This window comes from Macaca thibetana, chromosome 1 (assembly GCF_024542745.1).
Source record: "Macaca thibetana thibetana isolate TM-01 chromosome 1, ASM2454274v1, whole genome shotgun sequence".
Lineage (NCBI taxonomy): Eukaryota > Metazoa > Chordata > Mammalia > Primates > Cercopithecidae > Macaca > Macaca thibetana.
Window position 1 is genome coordinate 180232038 of NC_065578.1, and position 18582 is coordinate 180250619.

The following is an 18582-nucleotide window of genomic DNA, read 5'->3' on the forward strand; positions in this document are numbered from 1 at the left end:
GATTCCCAAAGAAGATGGTATGCTCAAGTGACCAATGAGTGATACAGTAAGCACTGCTGTGTCACACTTCTAAGATGTGGGGAAGAAGGCATTTTTCTTCCAAAAGAAACTAGAACAATAAAGCCCAGAGGACAACATGATGTATTTTGAGCAAAGGACTCTGCGCGAATGAAGAGAATGAGTTTGACTTTAAAAAAATAAAAAAGAAAGATGTCAATTCAAGGAGATTGTAATCTTTTAGAAAGCAAAAACCAAGCTGACAGAACACAACAGGCAAAAGCAATCATTTATAACCATTTACACAGTCATCCTCAAAATTGAGTGATTAAAGATTCCTAGACACTGATTTATTAAGGATTAAAAAAAAAAACTGGACAGTAAGAAAGTTGTGATAAGCAGGTAGGTAAACAGACAAAGAGCAGACAAGAAGGACACAGATATCACCAAAAGCATCTGCTTCTGAAAACAAGAAAAACAGAATAACTTCCAATTCAAAATGTATCTCAAACGAAATGGCTTTAACATAGCCAGGTTTCTAACAAAACTATGCATGGTAGTAATGTCATTAAAAATGACACTCCCTTTTTTAAATGATTTTTAAAAGGCAATGCCTTTTTACAAAAAAGAAACAAGCGACAACAAAATTGAACTCATGTCCCTAGAGGAATAGAAATACTTTTCTAATAGGTCACTTTTTATCAGAATTCAACCCTATTTGTTTTCTTCTTTTAAACATTTATGTAATGCCCTATTTGTAGTTCTAAATATTGTTACCATAATTTAATAACCCATTCAATCAAATTCTTAGAACATGTCAAACTTCACTCTTTCAATGAAATGAAATTTCCTATTAAACTTTATCTGCTTAATTAGATAACTAATTTACCAGATGCCTACTGTTCACATTTTTATATAGTCTTCAGTAGTTTTATCACTATCTGTAAAAGTGATATAACTTATATAATCAAATGTGATGTGAGTCCATAATCCTTCACCTGTGATTCTCAATTCAAAAAGCCCTAAACAGCAGAAGATTTTCATAACGTGTGACAACAAAACATGACCTAGTGTGAGGCTATGTGATAGCCTTTCATCAGCCTATTTCGTATGAATACGTTTTACTGCAGATATATTCAACTGCTTGGAGAGGGGGGTACTGCTGAGGGTGTTATGTAACATACACCCATCTTCCTATATCTACTAGATCATAAGCACCCCACTCGAAGTTGGACACCTAATTAATGGTTAAAACATGATTCCCGCCTTCAGTGAACTTGCACTGAAGAAAAAGGTAAACAGACATTTAAGATTCCACAACAAAACTGTATATGTTCAAGCCACAAAAAGCACTGATTTATCACTTCTGGAACTCTCATTCCTAAAAGACATCTGGATTTTAAAACAGCTCTGATTGGTCTGTCACAGCGGAAGGTAAACACGACCAGCATCGTCAAGTGAATTGAGACAATGCCCATGTGGGATGTGCTCCTCCGAGGCAGATCCACATGGAGTCCATCAGTGTAAGTACACAATTCCAAGAAGGGACAGTGGGATCTCAGTGCCAGGAGAGGGCTGGGGGTGTGAAAATGGAAAAGGTCAAAGAATAAACCAATTCTGCAAAGTGAGGGAGTGAAGGTTGTGCACCCAGAAGAGGAGAATGAGCACACATCCTTTCTTCAGAGGCTCTTTTTCCTGAAAAGCTAAAGTTGTGAGGATCCACAGTGAGCGTGGTCACTATTTTTCTATATCCACTCCCTAAAACTGCCAGCCACAGAATGGGAACCTCTGAAGACTCTCCAGAAAGACCAAAACTTGGGAGAAACCCAATTCTTCAGCACAGGAGTTGGCATGGCAGAGCTGTCTGCCAAAAATCTGTTCTCTCCCCACCAACCCATCCATCACTGTAAGAGATCTGTGGCCAGGCACAAGACCACCCAGCTAGACCCCATTTCCCAGCCTCTACTGTGTTTATGAAGTGGTCAAGTGACTAAGCTCTCTCTCGTGGCAGACAATACACTTTCAGGTATTACGGCACTTTTGGGAGGTAAGATTTTCAAGTGTTAAGATTTAGGTACACACTCCTCAATATCTTCCCAATTGGAAAGCACAGGGGTCTATCACCCAGCCTCAACCAGGCATGTAGAATGATATCCTAAAGGATCCCAGATGATTTCCAGGAAACACTCATGAGTCCCAGAATGTCAGTGTGGAGAACTACTCTGCTGTCCTGAACCACTGACCTCAGAACTACCACCTGAAGGAGAAACAAACTCCAATGATTTAAAACTGGGTTTTTATTTACTTTATTACTTTATACTGGAGCTCTCTGATACAGGGACTTACTCTTCATCTAACAATGCTGGCGAGGAAACTACACCATGTACTAGCCATCCTATTCTGACTGACCAATTTTAAAAACCCTATCTACAAGGCAAATTCCATCATGGGAAAACCTAAACAAAATTGCTGTTTCTTGTACTCATCTGCATTCTATGGCCATACCCTCAAAGAAATAGAAATTCACTCATTCAACAAACTTTTTTGAGCCCCTACTACCATATAAAAGGTATTATGCTGTACACACATTAGGGGCATAAAAGTCAGTGGGGGTGGCGGTGGGGGAAGTCAATGAAATCCTCCCTAGGTCAGGTCCCTTGTACTGCATGCTTTTTTTTACCCAGAACTTAAGCTCTAGGTCTTCTCTGCCCTGTCTCCAGTACTATGCAGTACCTTTTGCATAACAGGTGCTTAATAAATATTTGTAAATGAATGAATTAAGAAATCTATGAATTCGTCTCATCTTTGATGAACTCAGCTAATGGGGGAAAAAGAAAACGATACAATATAGCACCCCTCACATCCTAGGTTTGCAATATGCTTACTGGATTTTAGAAGTGAGTGGAAGTATAAACATCAAATGACATGAAGGCAAGTGCTATGGAGGGAACAGAGGAATTGGAAATTAGCAAAATCTTCTTGGAGGAGTTGAAATTTGTCAGGAGTTTTAAAGATGATTAGGAAGCAGCCAAAGGAAAAAACAGAAAAGTAAAGAGTCAAGAAAAAAATGTAGTAGTACCCACGCGGTGGGAGCATGTTTTACTATGAACAGTTTACCATGACTGAAATTAAAGGCAGGGGAATAAGATGCACAGAAGTTGTGCTCCTTTGAATACTATCACTTCCATTAATTAAGCCGGACACAGTACTCTTTCCTTTAGCATTTGCATCACCCCGCTTGCTTAATATAAATTGCTATGAACCCAGAGCTCCCCCTTCTTTGACTTCCAGATTTAATTTTCATTGTTAAATCTAAAATCAGGATTTATTTGACTATTTCTGGCAAGTCCTTTATCACATAAACAAGGAATCCCAAGGTCATAAGGAATCTTAACAGTCACCAGATAAACGTCCTGGGAAGCATTTATTTTGATCTGCTATAGTCATATCTCCTTTGCAGGCACATGGAATTTCTATCCTTCTCTCACGGCACTTTATGTTTTGTCTCAGAGTATATTTGTTGATACACACATTCTTACTCTCCCACTGGACTACATGCTCTTTAAGTGCAACCTACATTCTTCTTTATCTCATATTCCTCCAGTGCTCAATCATCAAAAGCTCTGCATAAAATCATCTTTTAATCCAATTCTGTCAGCTCTAGCAGCCTCTGTCAAGTCCCACCTATGTGCTCACCCCTGGATACAGCCTCAGGGTTACCTTCAGTCAAGATGAGCTGCTCCAGCCTTTCTCCTGAAACCCAGTCAAGCCACAGGCAGAACCTCTCTCCTCTTTTTCACACTAATGATGCCACATTATATCCTTTTTTCCCACCACTTCTATTTTATGGATTAGGATTTAATACCCTGATTTTTTTAAAATGGAACAAGTTCCAAATAAACAAACCATCTTGTTTGTAAGCTATGGAATATCTGTACTTCAGAAATTATCAGATTTCCCGACAGATGTTTGAAGCCTAGAATCATCAATAGCCTTTCCTGTCCCATCTTTTGTTCCTCTGACAAAGTTACTGTGCTTCCTTGAGACTTCCTGTTTGAATAACCACACACTTGGGTGTTCAAACTCCCATGTGTCCATTATTCACCATAAAAGGGACCTGAGGAAGTAACCAGGCAGTTGAACACAAAACGATGTATGAACAAAAACAGCTGTGTGTTAGCGGGAGGCACAAAAAGACAGCAGGGATCCAGGCAATGCTGTGAATTTCAAACACAAGGTCTCTTCAGTCAGGCATGGTTAAAAGGCTGCTGACTCAGAGCATCAGTTGCCCATTTCATAATTGAAAACCACTAGAGATGTGAAGAAGTCCGTGTCTAGTTACATTCAGAGTCTCACCCCCAATACCACCCTCACCAACAGTCTCCCTTGAGGGAACAAAGCAGCCTCTCCTCTCACAGAAATGTCAATACCAACTCAAAGGTTTTCACCGAAAATTTAATGCCTATTCTATTTCCCAATCCAAAAAGCAGATCCCTACCTTTCCCCAGGGATTCTAAAAGGAAAAACAGAGGAAAGCACAGATGGAGACAGACACACAACAACACATGACAGACAGCACAGAAAACAAATCTGTACTACAAACATCTGGGAAGTATGTTAATTCCAGAATCAGTGTCCATCTTGAAATGGCCTGTATTCACCATAGACGCCTGTGCCAGGACGTAAGAGCTCTAAAGTGGACATATGTTTTAAACCTGATTAGAATGGCTACAAAACTGAATGATCCTGAAGTCTACCCAGGAGTCGATGCTATTTCAGCGCATGTGGCAAAAACACTGAAAACAGTAATAATCCAGCAAAAGCCTCTAAAGCAATCCTGACAATAAACAAATTTTATTACAGCTGCATTACAGATGTTCCCGCAAATGCTCATAATTTGTAGAATTCTAAGAATTTATAGTCTCCAATAGATTTTCTATCCCATGAACTTGTCTAAAATACCACAAATTCAAAACTATGTATGGACTGCTCTGAAAGTTAATCCAAGACACTGAAGGCCACTGATCATGACCCTTTACCCAAGAAGGGGCAATCACATGACCAAAGCAATTCAAGTACACAATTGCTCTTTTGGTTTCTAGCCCTCCCCCAACCTCACCACAATCTTTACCCTTAGTCCCTTGTTTATTCCCACCTCCAAAAGAACACAATTTCAATGAAAATTCTGGCATGCTCAACTCTATCAGATCACGATCCAGAATTTTTTTAGAAAAAATTCTTTAGGCCGGGCGCGGTGGCTCACGCCTGTAATCCCAGCACTTTGGGAGGCCGAGACGGGCGGATCACGAGGTCAGGAGATCGAGACCATCCTGGCTAACACGGTGAAACCCCGTCTCTACTAAAAAATACAAAAAACTAGCCGGGCGAGGTGGCGGGCGCCTATAGTCCCAGCTACTCGGGAGGCTGAGGCAGGAGAATGGCGTGAACCCGGGAGGCGGAGCTTGCAGTGAGCTGAGATCCGGCCACCGCACTCCAGCCTGGGTGACACAGCGAGACTCCGTCTCAAAAAAAAAAAAAAAGAAAAAAGAAAAAATTCTTTAAACTTAGTGGCATCAAAACAGATGACGTCACCAGCACCATCAAAATAGGGGTATGCCTCTAATTGGGATTTGTGATGCCAGGGCAGGAAAATATCACTTCCCAGTCCCTGCCAGTGAAAACTCAAAAAAAGCTATTCAGCTCATTTCATCATGCTGTCACTACCCCGCTTCTAAAAACTGCAAAACTTTTTCCTTGGAAATCATTGGGATCCCTTCACTCTCTCTGGAGAAAGTTGATGGAAAAGCCCTGAGAAAACGTTTATGTATTTATATTTTACCAACTGACCAAAAACAAAACAAAATAAAAAACAACGGAGACAAGGGAGGACATTGAGGACATTCTAAACCCAACACTCAGCCCTCTGGTGTAGCACAGGGTGCCACCCACTCTCCCTATAAGAAAGGAAACTGAGCAAGAGCATTTAAAAATCATCTGTGGGCCAGGCGCGGTGGCTCACGCCTGTAATCCCAGCACTTTGGGAGGCCGAGGCGGGTAGATCACAAGGTCAGGAGATCGAGACCACGGTGAAACCCCGTCTCTACTAAAAATACAAAAAAATTAGCTGGACGTGTTGGCGGGCGCCTGTAGTCCCAGCTACTTGGGAGGCTGAGGCAGGAGAATGGCGTGAACCTGGGAGGCGGAGCTTGCAGTGAGCCCAGATCGCGCCACTGCACTCCAGTCTGCGCAACAGAGCAAGACTCCGTCTCAAAAAAAAAAAAAAATTCATCTGTGGGCCAGGAGCGGCAGCTCAGGCCTGTAATCTCAGGACTTTAGGTGGGTGGATCACCTGAGGTCAGGAGTTCTACACCAGCCTGGCCAACATGGTAAAACTCCATCTTTACTAAAAATACAAAAATTAGCCACGCATGGGGGCCCACGGCTGCAGTCCCAGCTACTCAGGAGGCTAAGGCAGGACAATTGCTTGAACCCAGGAGAAAGAAGTTGCAGTGAGCTGAGATCACACCACTGCACTACAGCCTGGGCAACAGAGCAAGATTGTCTCAAAAAAAAAAAAAAAAAAGTACATACAATGTATACTAAACAGGCCTGTAAAGAAAGCAGAAAAGGCAGGGCAGTGATTCAGTAATACTTAGTATATTTAATCAGCCAACTCAAACCTGTAAAGTTCTACTATAGTAAGAAGAGTTCTGACTTTTTTAAAAAAGGGGATGGGGCATGAGGGAGAAAAAACAATCGTAGAATTTTAAGTTCTAGAAGTAGAGGGAGAGTGTGGTGGGAGAGCAAAAGAAAACACATTGTAAATACATGTCCTAATGGGAACTATGATCCCTTTCTTCAAAAATAAAACCAAAAAAAGTTAAGGTATCTAAGAGTCCTCTGACTGAACCTTAGCCCAGCAACACTCTGGGGAAACTAAAGAGAAAAGGAGGGAGGCAGAAAGAGAGAGGGGAAGATGGAAAGAGAGACTTACAGATCTGCAAATTCACATATACAGACATCAAAGTGAATGGTATCACTTCTGAATCTGAATAATGTTAATACTGACAAAGAAAGCTCCTGGGACTACAGTAGCTATCTATCCATCAATTAACAAAAGGTGGGTTAGACCTATTCAGTTAGCAAACTTTAACAACAAAACATACCATGTAAGGGTTAGAATTTACTTGGAGCAGAGAGAGAAAGAACTAGAATGTGAAGATAGACCAGGCAGCCTTATCTTTAATAATGTCAGATAAAGTAAGCAAGTGAACTAAACTCAGCAATTCTCAACAACCAGAAAGAAGTCATGGATAAGGCAGAAAGGAGATAAGATGGTGGCATTCCCTGTATAAATGAAAGCACTGACCATCCCTGAGGAAATGGGATAGGGTACACTTTTCCTGTCAGACACTGATAAAATCCAGGACCTCACTCTGAAATTCAATAAATTCCTTAGAAATTCCTAGAACCATTAACAACTGAATATCATGCAACTAGTTCAAGTACCCAAAACCTACAAGTCTTCCATTGAAAACAATCCTTTGGGCCAGGTGCGGCGGCTCACGCCTGTAATCCCAGCACTTTGGGAGGCCAAGGTAGATGGATCACCTGAGGTCAGGAGTTCGAGGCTAGCCTGACCAACATGCTGAAACCCCATCTCTACTAAAAATACAAAAATTAGCCAGGCGTGGTGGTGGGCGCCTGTAATTCCAGCTACTCAGGAGGCTGAGACAGAAGAATTGCTTGAACCCAGGAGGTGGAGGTTGCAGTAAGCCAAGATCGTGCCACTGCATTCCAGCCTGGGTGACAAGAGTGAAACACCATCTAAAAAACAAAAAACAAAAAAAAAAGAAAAAAAGAAAAAAGAAAACAATCCTTTGTTCTTCACAAATAAGAGTAATGTCTTTCTCACAGAGGATCCAGTTGAAAGAATTCATTCGGTTGCGCGCGGTGGCTGACGTCTGTAATCCCAGCACTTTGGGAGGCCGAGGCGGGCAATCACTTGAGGTCGGGAGCCTGGCCAACATGGTGAACTCCCATCTCTATTAAAAATACAAATATTAGCTGGGTGTGGTAGCACATGCCTGTAATTGCAGCTACTCAGGAGGCTGAGGCAGGAGAATCGCTTGAACCCAGGAGGCAGAGGTAGCAGCGCACCAAGATCACGCCATTGCACTCCAGCCTGGCAACAGAATAAAACTCTGTATCAAAAAAAAAAAAAAAAAGGCAAGGTGTGGTGGCTCACGCCGGTAATCCCAGCACTTTGGGAGGCCAAGGCGGGTAGATCACCTGGTCAGGAGTTCGAGACCAGCCTGGCTAACATGGCGAAACCCCATCTCTACTAAAAAATCCAAAAATCAGCTGGGCACAGTGGTAAGTACCTGTAATCCCAGCTACTCAGGAGGCTGAGGCAGAAGAATCACTTGAACCTGGGAGGCAGAGGTTGCAGTGAGCCGAGATTGCGCCACTGCACTCTAGCCTGGGACACATAGCAAGACCCCGTCTCAAAAAAAAAAAAAAGAATTCATTCAAGCGCAAAGAGTGAGGGCAGTTGTCCAGGAAACACTGACACTAAAGAATGGTGCTCAGCACTCCGCAGTGTTGGGAAAGGTGAGGATCATTTATATGGGCAAAAATAGGGGAGTAGAACAGAATTACAACATTTTCTATATAAAGCTAACATACAGATACAAGATTTGATTGGTTACTATTATACTCTAAGGGAGTTGCTTAACATTCCATTGTAAAGCAATAACAATCACAGGGGTCTCTACCTCTAGCTTCACTTAGTCTAGGTTTGAATAAAGAATAGGGTATCTGGTTATACGTAACGTCTCAACACAAAGGTCCCTAAGCAACTGTCACGCACCAGAGAAGAAAAACAGCTACGCTATGTGACTCAGTTTCCAGGGCCTAACTTTTCCCTTTGGCATAATAAATTCAGAAGGTGTAGAAATTTTCTTTTCACAAGTAGAGCATATTTTTTTCTATCAATAGACACCGACAAAATCCAGGACCTCATTCTCAAATTCAATAAACTCCTTAGAAATTTCTAGAAGCATTAACAGCTAAATATCATACAACTAGTACATGTGCCCAAAACCTAAAATTCTTCCACTGAAAACAATCCTCAGCTGGGCATGGTGGCTTACACCTGTAATCCCAGCACTTTGGAAGGCCGAGGCAGGAGAACTGTTTGAGGCCAGGAGTTCGGGTCCAGTCTGGGCAACACAGAGAGACCTCATCTCTACAAAAAAATAAAATTAGCTAGGCATGGTGGTATATGCCTGTAGTCCTAGCTACTCAGGAGGCTGAGGTAGGAGGTTTGCTTGAGCCCAGGTGTTTGAGGCTGCAATGAAATGCGATCGTGCCACTGCACCCCAACCTGGATGACAGAGCAAGACCCTGTCTAAATAAAAAAATATGTATTTTTAATTAAAAAAAAATCCTCTGTTCTTCAAGAATAAGTGTAAAGCCCTTTTAACAGGAGCAATCTAAATCCAGAGATCCTCAAGCAGTGGTCTATCAGAGAAACAATGCTTAGTTCTTTAGCACTCTCATTTCACTTCTCAATTTGAGGTCTTCCTAAAATTCACTTTCACTTACAGCAGGTCTGACCTAACATGGCAGAGTGGCAAAAGCAAAATCTATGTATCAAAGCAGGTCTGGATTTCAACCTATGCAACCTCAGAAAAGTCACTAGTCATACAATTATTCCCCAGGGGTCAACAATAGTTCTCAAGTCTGAAGAATTCAAAGAGGTAACCAGCAGGCACTTGACAAAAGGTAATTCACTTTCTTCTGTCACCCCGCTTTCAAGTTCTTCTTCTCCCCAGAATCCATCTGGCACATCCTCATTGCTCCATGAATGGCAAATAATGCCTTCACCATTATCTAACTACTTTTAGATCTTTATTCAAACAACTCTACCTTCCTGGAAAAACTCTACACTCATGTCTATTACTTTTCTTCAACATCCAGGAAGCTTTCCTGGCTGACATCAATCCCTACTCTTCAAAATGCTCCGCAGGTATTCTCCCAACAATTTAAAAAGTTTCAACTGCGCTGGGCGCGGTGGCTCACTCCTGTAATCCCAGCACTTTGGGAGGCGGAGGCAGGCAGATCACGAGGTCAGGAGTTCGAGACCAGTCTGACCAATATGATGAAACCCCGACTCTACTAAAAATACAAAAATTAGCTGGGCATGGTGTCATGTGCCTATAGAGTCCCAGCTACTCAGGAGGCTGAGGCAGGAGAATCACTTGAACCCGGGAGACGGAGGTTGCAGTGAGCTGAGATTATGCCACTGTACTCCAGCCTGGGCAACAGAGCAAGATTCCATCTCAGGAAAAAAGTTTCAACTGAATTATTTTGCCTACAGGTCAATGTTTCTGTCTGATCTCCTCAAATACATTACAAATAAAAGTATCTTTAGGATATAAAAAGCACCTTCAATATCTATCATAACTCACACACCCCATACTACAATGTCTATGAGTGAACCATTTCCCCCCCAGCAGTCTTATTTACATAAGTCCTTCGTCCACTAATTAGAATCAAAATGCAATAAAGCTCATCTCATTTTAAGCAGGTAGATCTTTTCAGATCATTGGAAATATTTCATAGCTTTGTAAGTTTCTCCGGCCAGGCACAGTGGCTCACGCCTGTAATCCCAGCACTTTGGGAGACCGAGACCAGCCTGGCTAACATGGTGAAACCCGATCTCTACAAAAAAAAAAAAATACAAAAAACCTAGCCGGGCATGGTGGTGTGTGCCTGTAATCCCAGCTACTCGGGAGGCTGAGACAGGAGAATCGCTTGAACCTGGGAGGTGGAGGCTGCAGTGAGCCAAGATCATGCCACTGCACTCCAGCCTGGGCAAAAGACTGAGACTGTCTCAAAAATAAATAAATAAATAAATAAATAAATAAATAAATAAATAAGTTTCTCCAAGAAAGCCACATAATTCAAACTTCAGACTTTTTATTTCTAAAAGGCTCAATAAGAGAAAGCCATTACCTAGACCATGTTTAAATGAATGAAGATGGGGTCTTCCCATATTTAAGTGGTATGTGGAACATTTATGTTTCACCACGGAAATTAAATAGCAAGTTACATAAGCACCAGACGTTGTGACCAAAGCATATGCCACGGAAAGACATTCTTAAAGAATTCTCTAAACCTGCAGCAAAACCCACAGACTTATCATCTTACCACATCAAACGATGAAGCATCAACCAAAACCACTACCTGCTTAAAGTGAGGTGAGAACAGAGGACCGCTCTTCCCCAGGTTTCCCATGCTGCACTGCCTGAGGCGTCTATCAAGCATGATCGTATGAGAGGGCTCTGCAGGTACTTCAATGAAAATGGGCTCATAACTCAATTAAAACCAGCTAGTTCACTGATGTGATCACTCAACAACTATCTGTCAATGCCTATTAATGCCAGCAACTTTTGGTAGAGGGGAGAAAGACAGTAAGAGAAATATATTTTAGATGATGAAGCATCACATGGTGTTCTCTCCTATTCTAAGCCAAAAATCATACCAAAAAAAAAAAAAATCAATTATATTATATTGTACTACAATTGGCTGAGAGTTTCTTAATTAACTTTTTTATCTGAGGAATAATTTACATATAATGAAGGATACAAATATTAAATGTATAGCTCTGAAATTTTACATATGTAAAATTTATTCTTGAGCTCCACCCAGCTCAAGAATAGAACACAAAATCAGAACTCTAAAGAAGATGGGAAAAAAAGAGACTGGTCATTAACCAGGTCTCTGAAAACAGACAGGTACCTGTATAGTCACTGCCACAATCATTCTGGTTAGCAGAAACTTTCATACATACACAGTACTGTGATTTATCATCATGAAACAAAATTTACTGAGTCCTTAACTCTACACAAGACCACATACCAAATTCAAGAAAAGGAAAAAGAGGCCAGGCATGGTGACTCATACCTCTATTCCCAGCCCTGTGGGAGGCCAAGGCAAGAGGATCACTTGCACCTAGGAGGTCAAGGCTGCAGTGAGTTCTGATTGCACCACTGCACTTCCAGCTTGGGCAACAGAGTGAGACTTTGTCTCTTTAAATAAAAAAAAAAAGCAAGCAATGTGAAGAAGACTGATTCTGAATTAATATCTCCTCCAACTTTCAAAACAAAAAGATAAAATAACAAAAATCTAAAAATAAAACAATCCAACGTTGGCCTCAATATAAGAGGAAGCGGCCACACGCGGTTGGAAACAAAGAGTAAAAGAAGGGAACTGAGGAAATGTAACTCCTAAAGTTCAAAAGAACTAAGGTAAATCCCCTTATTCATTTCCCAGCCTTACCATAAGGTTCTTCTCCCACAAGAGATCTGAGGGTGCCATTGTCTAAGAAAGAGTGAAGTCTGCTTTATTCTATTTCATGAATATGTAGCTGTACCAGGCTGACTGGGCCCACTTATTTCAGGCTGGCCCCTAGAAGAGCACACGCATAGAAAAGCAGACACACTTAATTAGTGCCACCCTAGTCTGGTGCAGTACTCTAAAATCTCAGGAATGTTTCTATAAATGGGTTTTCTGGTAACCCCTATTAGCAAGCTGTCAGTTTTAGACCCAAATGAGCAAACACCTAACTTTATCATGTCACAAGAAAGGGGATGCTTGCAAATTCCAGCAGGGCCCTGTTACACAAGTGGTTTGTTGTTTTTTTTTTTTTTAATCTTTTTTTTCTTATTTTTAAATTATTTTATTTTACTCTATTCTTCTCCACAGGGCAAGTTCTATCTTAAGTCTTATAGCAAGCAACCAAGGCAAAGTAATAAAATCAGCACAAAATCATCTTGAAACTATACACTTTCAAGCTGACAACTTAAAAGAAACATTAATCCCATATTTTTAAAAACCTCAGAAATTTTCAGCAGTAAAAATAAACAAACAGCTCTGCTCTAAACTTTAACACCTTTCCCTAAAACCCAAACAGAACAGTGGTAGAGCTGTCAATAAAGTCCAGCAGGAAAAATGAACAAGTAAAGAAGCAGGGCCGGGTATGGTGGCTCAGGCCTGTACTCCCAGCACTTTGGGAAGCCGAGATGCGCAGATCACCTGAGGTCGGGAGTTCCAAACCAGCCTGACCAACATGGTAAAACCCCCTCTCTACTAAAAATACAAAATTAGCTGGGTGTGGTGGCACATGCCTGTAATCCCAGCTATTCAGGAGGCTGAGGCAGGAGAATCTCTTGAACCTGGGAGGCGGAGGTTGCAGTGAGCCAAGATCATGCCACTGCACTCCAGCCTGGGCGACAAGAGAGAAACTCTGTCAAAAAAAAAAAAAAAAAAAAGAAGCAACTGTTGCTGCTGCCTATTAACTCTAGATGAATATGTGGTTACTGCTCAACAGCCTAACCACTTTAATGTGGAATACACTGGGCTATACCATACTCTACATTTACAGTTCTTCACTATCCTAAAGAGACAGTATGCCTATCTTCTAAATCTACTCATGATGACTTCACTAAACTTAAAAGGATGCTATATACAACAAGCAAATAAGATACTTCACTGTAACCTCTCCCCTCAACTGCTTAATAATTCCGTTTAAGAATCTATTTCAACAATGTACATGTGAATATACATATTTTATTTAATTTTTGAGATAGCGTCTATGTCGTCCAGGCTCGGGTGTAGTGGGTATTCAACAGGCGCAATCATGGTGTACTACAGCCTCAAACTTCTTAGCTCAAGTGATCCCTCTGCCTCAGCCTCCCAAGTAGCTGAAACTATAGAATATATATATATGCTTTAAATAAAATTTGCTTATGTCCATTTTTAAAGGAAAAAAATACAAATTAACATTTCAGAAATACATATTCACATGTGAGAATTCATGAGTTTTCTCCTAAGATTTATCTAGGCTGACTTCAAGTCACATAACAGTCTAATTTTTACCCAAAAAAGGACAATCATAGGCCTTTCCAATTCCATACCAGTTCCATACCTTAGTACTTTTTGAAAAAATTTACAGAAATAAAACCACATACTACATTTAACATTAGCTATTACAGTTACATATATCTTATAAAATGGAGAGATGGCACTGATAAAAAATAAACACAAGCTCAAAAGTTTTGCTTTGAAGAATTTAAATTAATGTTCAATGTTCTGGGAGTTTTATAATTCAGGCATTCATTTATTCACTCACTGTACATATATTTTTATGAACACTATGCCAGACAAGGGTCACTGGAGACAGAATGCCTCCAGCCTCCACCCAAATAGTGAAGCGAATCCTCTCTGTGCTTGCATCTGTCACTTGGGACTTACTATATAACATGAAAGTACTGCTCCAGAACAGAGGTCAACAAACCTGTGCTATGACAGCCAGATAGTAAATACTTCAGCCTTTGTGGGCTGGGACATATGGAGTCTGTCACTATTACTCAACTCTGCCTTTGCTGTGCAAAAACAGCCACAGACAATGCTTTGCTACATGAGCTAAACTGTGCTCCAACAAAAATGTATGGATAACCAAAATTTGAATTTCATGAAATTTTCACATGTCACAAAATATTATTCTTCTGATTTTTTCTAACCAATTAAAAATGTACAAACCATTCTTAGTTCACAGTCCATACAAAAATAGGTGGCAGGCCTGGACTGGACTTGGCTAAGAAGGCCATCATTTGCCTACCCCCAAATAGAGACACATGGGCCTCTGCATCTACACCTCATCTAAGAATGAGGTCAGGGCAATGATCCCCTGAATCACTACACATCCAGGAATTTGCATTGGTGCTAATACATAACAAAAAATTAACCAATACTAGTCATCTTTAACTGAACTAAAAGATTACTAAACCCCTGACTCGTCCTTCAAAAACTTCATGGTTTAAAGGTGGAAACAGACAAGTAAAGAAACAGATAATCCTGTGTGATAGGGACTGTGATAAATACCCACAGGATGGTGTGAGTGGGAGACCTAATCCAAGCCAGGGAGTAGGGTAGAAAGGGGAGAGAGAGAGAGAGAGAAACGGGGGAAGGAGTCCTAAAGGATATTAACACCTGGGAGAAGTGTTCCAAACCAAAGAACAGCCCTGTGAGCACACGAAGCGACAAAAGGGTCCAGATCTTAAAGTACCCTGTACACCATGCCAAGGAGTTTGGACTTCATCCTAAAATCTTGAGGAACCACTGCAGAATTTTTAGCTGCAAAATTGTATAATCAGATTTGCATTTTAGAACCATCACTCAATCCAAAGGATGGCTGCCCAAATATAAAGGGCAAAGCTGGAGGTAGAAAGCCCACCAGTTTATTAGGAGGCTGTGGCAACAATCCAGGTGAAATGCAATGGGAACTTACAGTAAAGCAGGGACAAAGAGGATGGAAAGATAAGCATTCAAGACACATAGTGCCTAGATATAGAAGGTAAAAGTAGAGTCTTGGACAGATTATAGTAAGGATTGGTGGGAAAGAAAGGAGTGAAGTTACAGCTACCCAGAACTGACCCACCTCACAGCAGTGGATCCTAACTGTTTCCCAGGGTAGTCTTTACTCATGAAGCCTGTCAAGCATGGTTCTTTCAGGAGAGACTTGGGCAACATAAGTTGACAGCCTCAGGGTTAGACAGCAGTGTAGTTCATTAACATAGGGAATACCAAAAGAGCTTTGAGTTGGGTGAGACAACAAGGAGTGAATTTAGTTTTGAATATGGTCTCTGGACATCCCAAATTGACCAGAACCAACAAGTTTTCAGATATGGAAAAAGAGGTGACTAGAAATACAACTTTAGAATTTAAAAATTTACAAATGAAGTTGCAAATAAAGCCTTGAGACCAACATGAGTTCATCTACAAAGCGTGAACAGCATGAAAAGACAGGAATCTAGGAACATAAATAAAAAGGAGTAAGGCCAGGCGCAGTGGCTCACGCTTGTAATCCCTGCACTTTGGGAGGCCCAGGCGGGCGCATCACGAGGTCAGGAGATCGAGAGCATCCTGGCTAACACGGTGAAATCCAGTGTCTACTAAAACTACAAAAAATTAGCCGCGCATGGTGGTGGCGGATGCCTGTAGTCCCAGCTACTCGGGAGGCTGAGGCAGGAGAATGGCATGAACCCGGGAGGCGAAGCTTGCAGTGAGCCAAGATGGGGCCACTGCACTCCAGCCTGGGCGACAGAGCAAGACTCATCTAACAAAAAAATAAATAAATAAAAATAAAAAATAAAACAAAAATAAAAAGGAGTAGGCAGGAGAAAAAACAAGGAAAACCAAAGGAGTATGGTATCTCTGAACCAGGGTATACATGAAATTTTTAAAGTGGCTTAGGATAAAGTAGACATTCTTCTGACAGACTCGTTAGAGAAGCTGCAAGCTGCAAGAACGAATACAATCAACTAAGTAGTCAAAGACTTATCTCCCCCATGACTTTTGGCAAATCACAACCCTAAGCATCTTTGCCTTCATCGCATTGTGAGAAATCTCATCAGTGATAAATTGGAGGCCTTATAAGCTGTAAAATGTAAAATACAGACATCCTTGATTTATTATTGTAATGTCATTATGAGTGTATAAATTCCTAATAGAGTATAATCTTCTGAAGACAGGACCCTCAATCTTCTACATCTTTCTATCAGGTACAGTGGTATATACTTCAAGAGTATTTTTTAAAACGTTTGCAGAATATCTGCCAATAACATGAGAAAGTATGCACAGGAGGAAGGAGTGCATAGCAAAAGACACACCCAATTTTTAAAAATTATTTAGAATTGAAATAGTCAAAACTTGATTCCTCCCACATATGTGACCAATGACAAATGGAAGAGGTGAGCTCAGGATGCCTTATAGCTCCAACTTCTCACCTAATGTGTAAATTCTTTTTTGAATGCCCTTAGAATGCAGAAGGAATTTGGAGAAAAAGCAGTGAACTAGAGAACAGGAAAACAGCCAACAGCAACTTTATAAATCTGTGTTCAACAACTGCTGGCCATTAAGGAAGAGCTCCTTAACTCCTCAAGTTGAAACCTGCAAAATGTAAATCAGGCCTTTGTGAGACAAACTAAAATAGTGTCCCCTCAGGGTGCACAAATACCACAGTGAAGTCACCACAGTGAGCTATTCCCTGACACAGTGAGAACCCACCTTGCAAAGGTTTTTCCTGGAGGGAGAAATTGCCATTTGTTCCATGTTAAATACATACACACTCAGCAGAGGACCAAAGAGAATAAATGGCAATAGCCTATATATCAATTATTCTAATTTACACACACACAAAAAGATATTCAGATACAGATTTAAAAGCTTCATTTAATCACTACTGGTTCCTACAGTTTACGAGGAGCTTGGAAACTAATCTGGTCTCAGTGTTAATTTTAGGAGTTCCATAAACTTTGATTGGGTTGGTTTTATAAGCACTCTTTTCCTTAATCTAACTGTTTTTAGAAAAAGGAAAAGCTACCTTTCTCAAGATTAGGATCCTGTCTGCCAAGTTTCCATCCACAATGATTATCAAATTAATTAAAGGGGCTGTTTAATAAAAGGCAAATCCTCAGCTACAATCATAGTATCAACTACCCCACTAGTACGGATAAAAACTTACTATAAGACATAAAAGCCAAACTTTTTAACAGCAATTGAATAATCCATCCAGAAGTTGACGGCGAAACAAAAAAGACTTCTTTTTAGAAAAGGGTGGCTGGTTGAGATTTCTCCCCATAACAAGCAGAAAGTGCAATTCTGGTTCCCATAGCAACTTTAACTCTTTTTATCCGAGGACACACTACACCCTGCACCCTGGATTACTGTGTATGGTGCTTTTAAGCTTTTAAGATGGCCGTTTTCAAAATCAACACTGATTTTCCTGGCTTTTGTATAGCAAATGATGATACAGGTACAATAATCAGATTTGTATTTGCCATCTGTTAAAATACGCCTCAGCCTCCCAAAAAGTACCAGTTACAATGATCCTATAATTTGATATATACACATGTATGCACGAAAAATTTCTAGAGGGTCATATTAATGTAAGAAATTCTGAATGGTGGTCTCTAGGGCATGGAGCTTAGCAGGTAGTGATAAAGAGACTCACTTGTCACTATACTTACTGTTTGAATTTACAATGTCATGTTTCATTTTTATAATTTAAAAAAGTCAGTGCCCAAACACTTACATAACTACTTACATTTCTTATGTACGATTTGACTGCTTATTTTAAAGTTTACTGTACTGAAAGTTCAACATCAAAAGGAAGGCTAGAAAAGTGCTCTTTCACACTACTCATTTCTAGTTTCACATGCTCTGTAAGGGCGAAGCACAATATGCATCACTTGCTTAAGGGTATGTGAAATTTGAACTGGAAGGGAGATTTAATAGATGCACAAAACAGTCATGGTACTTTAATTCATGGGAAATAATCAGTTAGCTACAGCCCATGGAGTAACTGGAGTTGGGGAGTGAATATGCTGAACATCAAAACACACAGTGACATATAACACCTTGCATACTTGTCATAAATTGTTGATCAAAACATACATGTATACATATAATCTTATCATTAAAGACGAGGTGGGGGGGGAGAGAAAGAGAAACCTC

General features: G+C 40.6%; 1 protein-coding gene across 2 annotated transcripts in view; it reads right to left on the minus strand.

Moving 5' to 3' along the window:
- LAMC1 (laminin subunit gamma 1) overlaps positions 1-18582 on the minus strand; it is a 122168-nt gene that overhangs the window by 100476 nt on the left and 3110 nt on the right. The window lies entirely within an intron of this gene.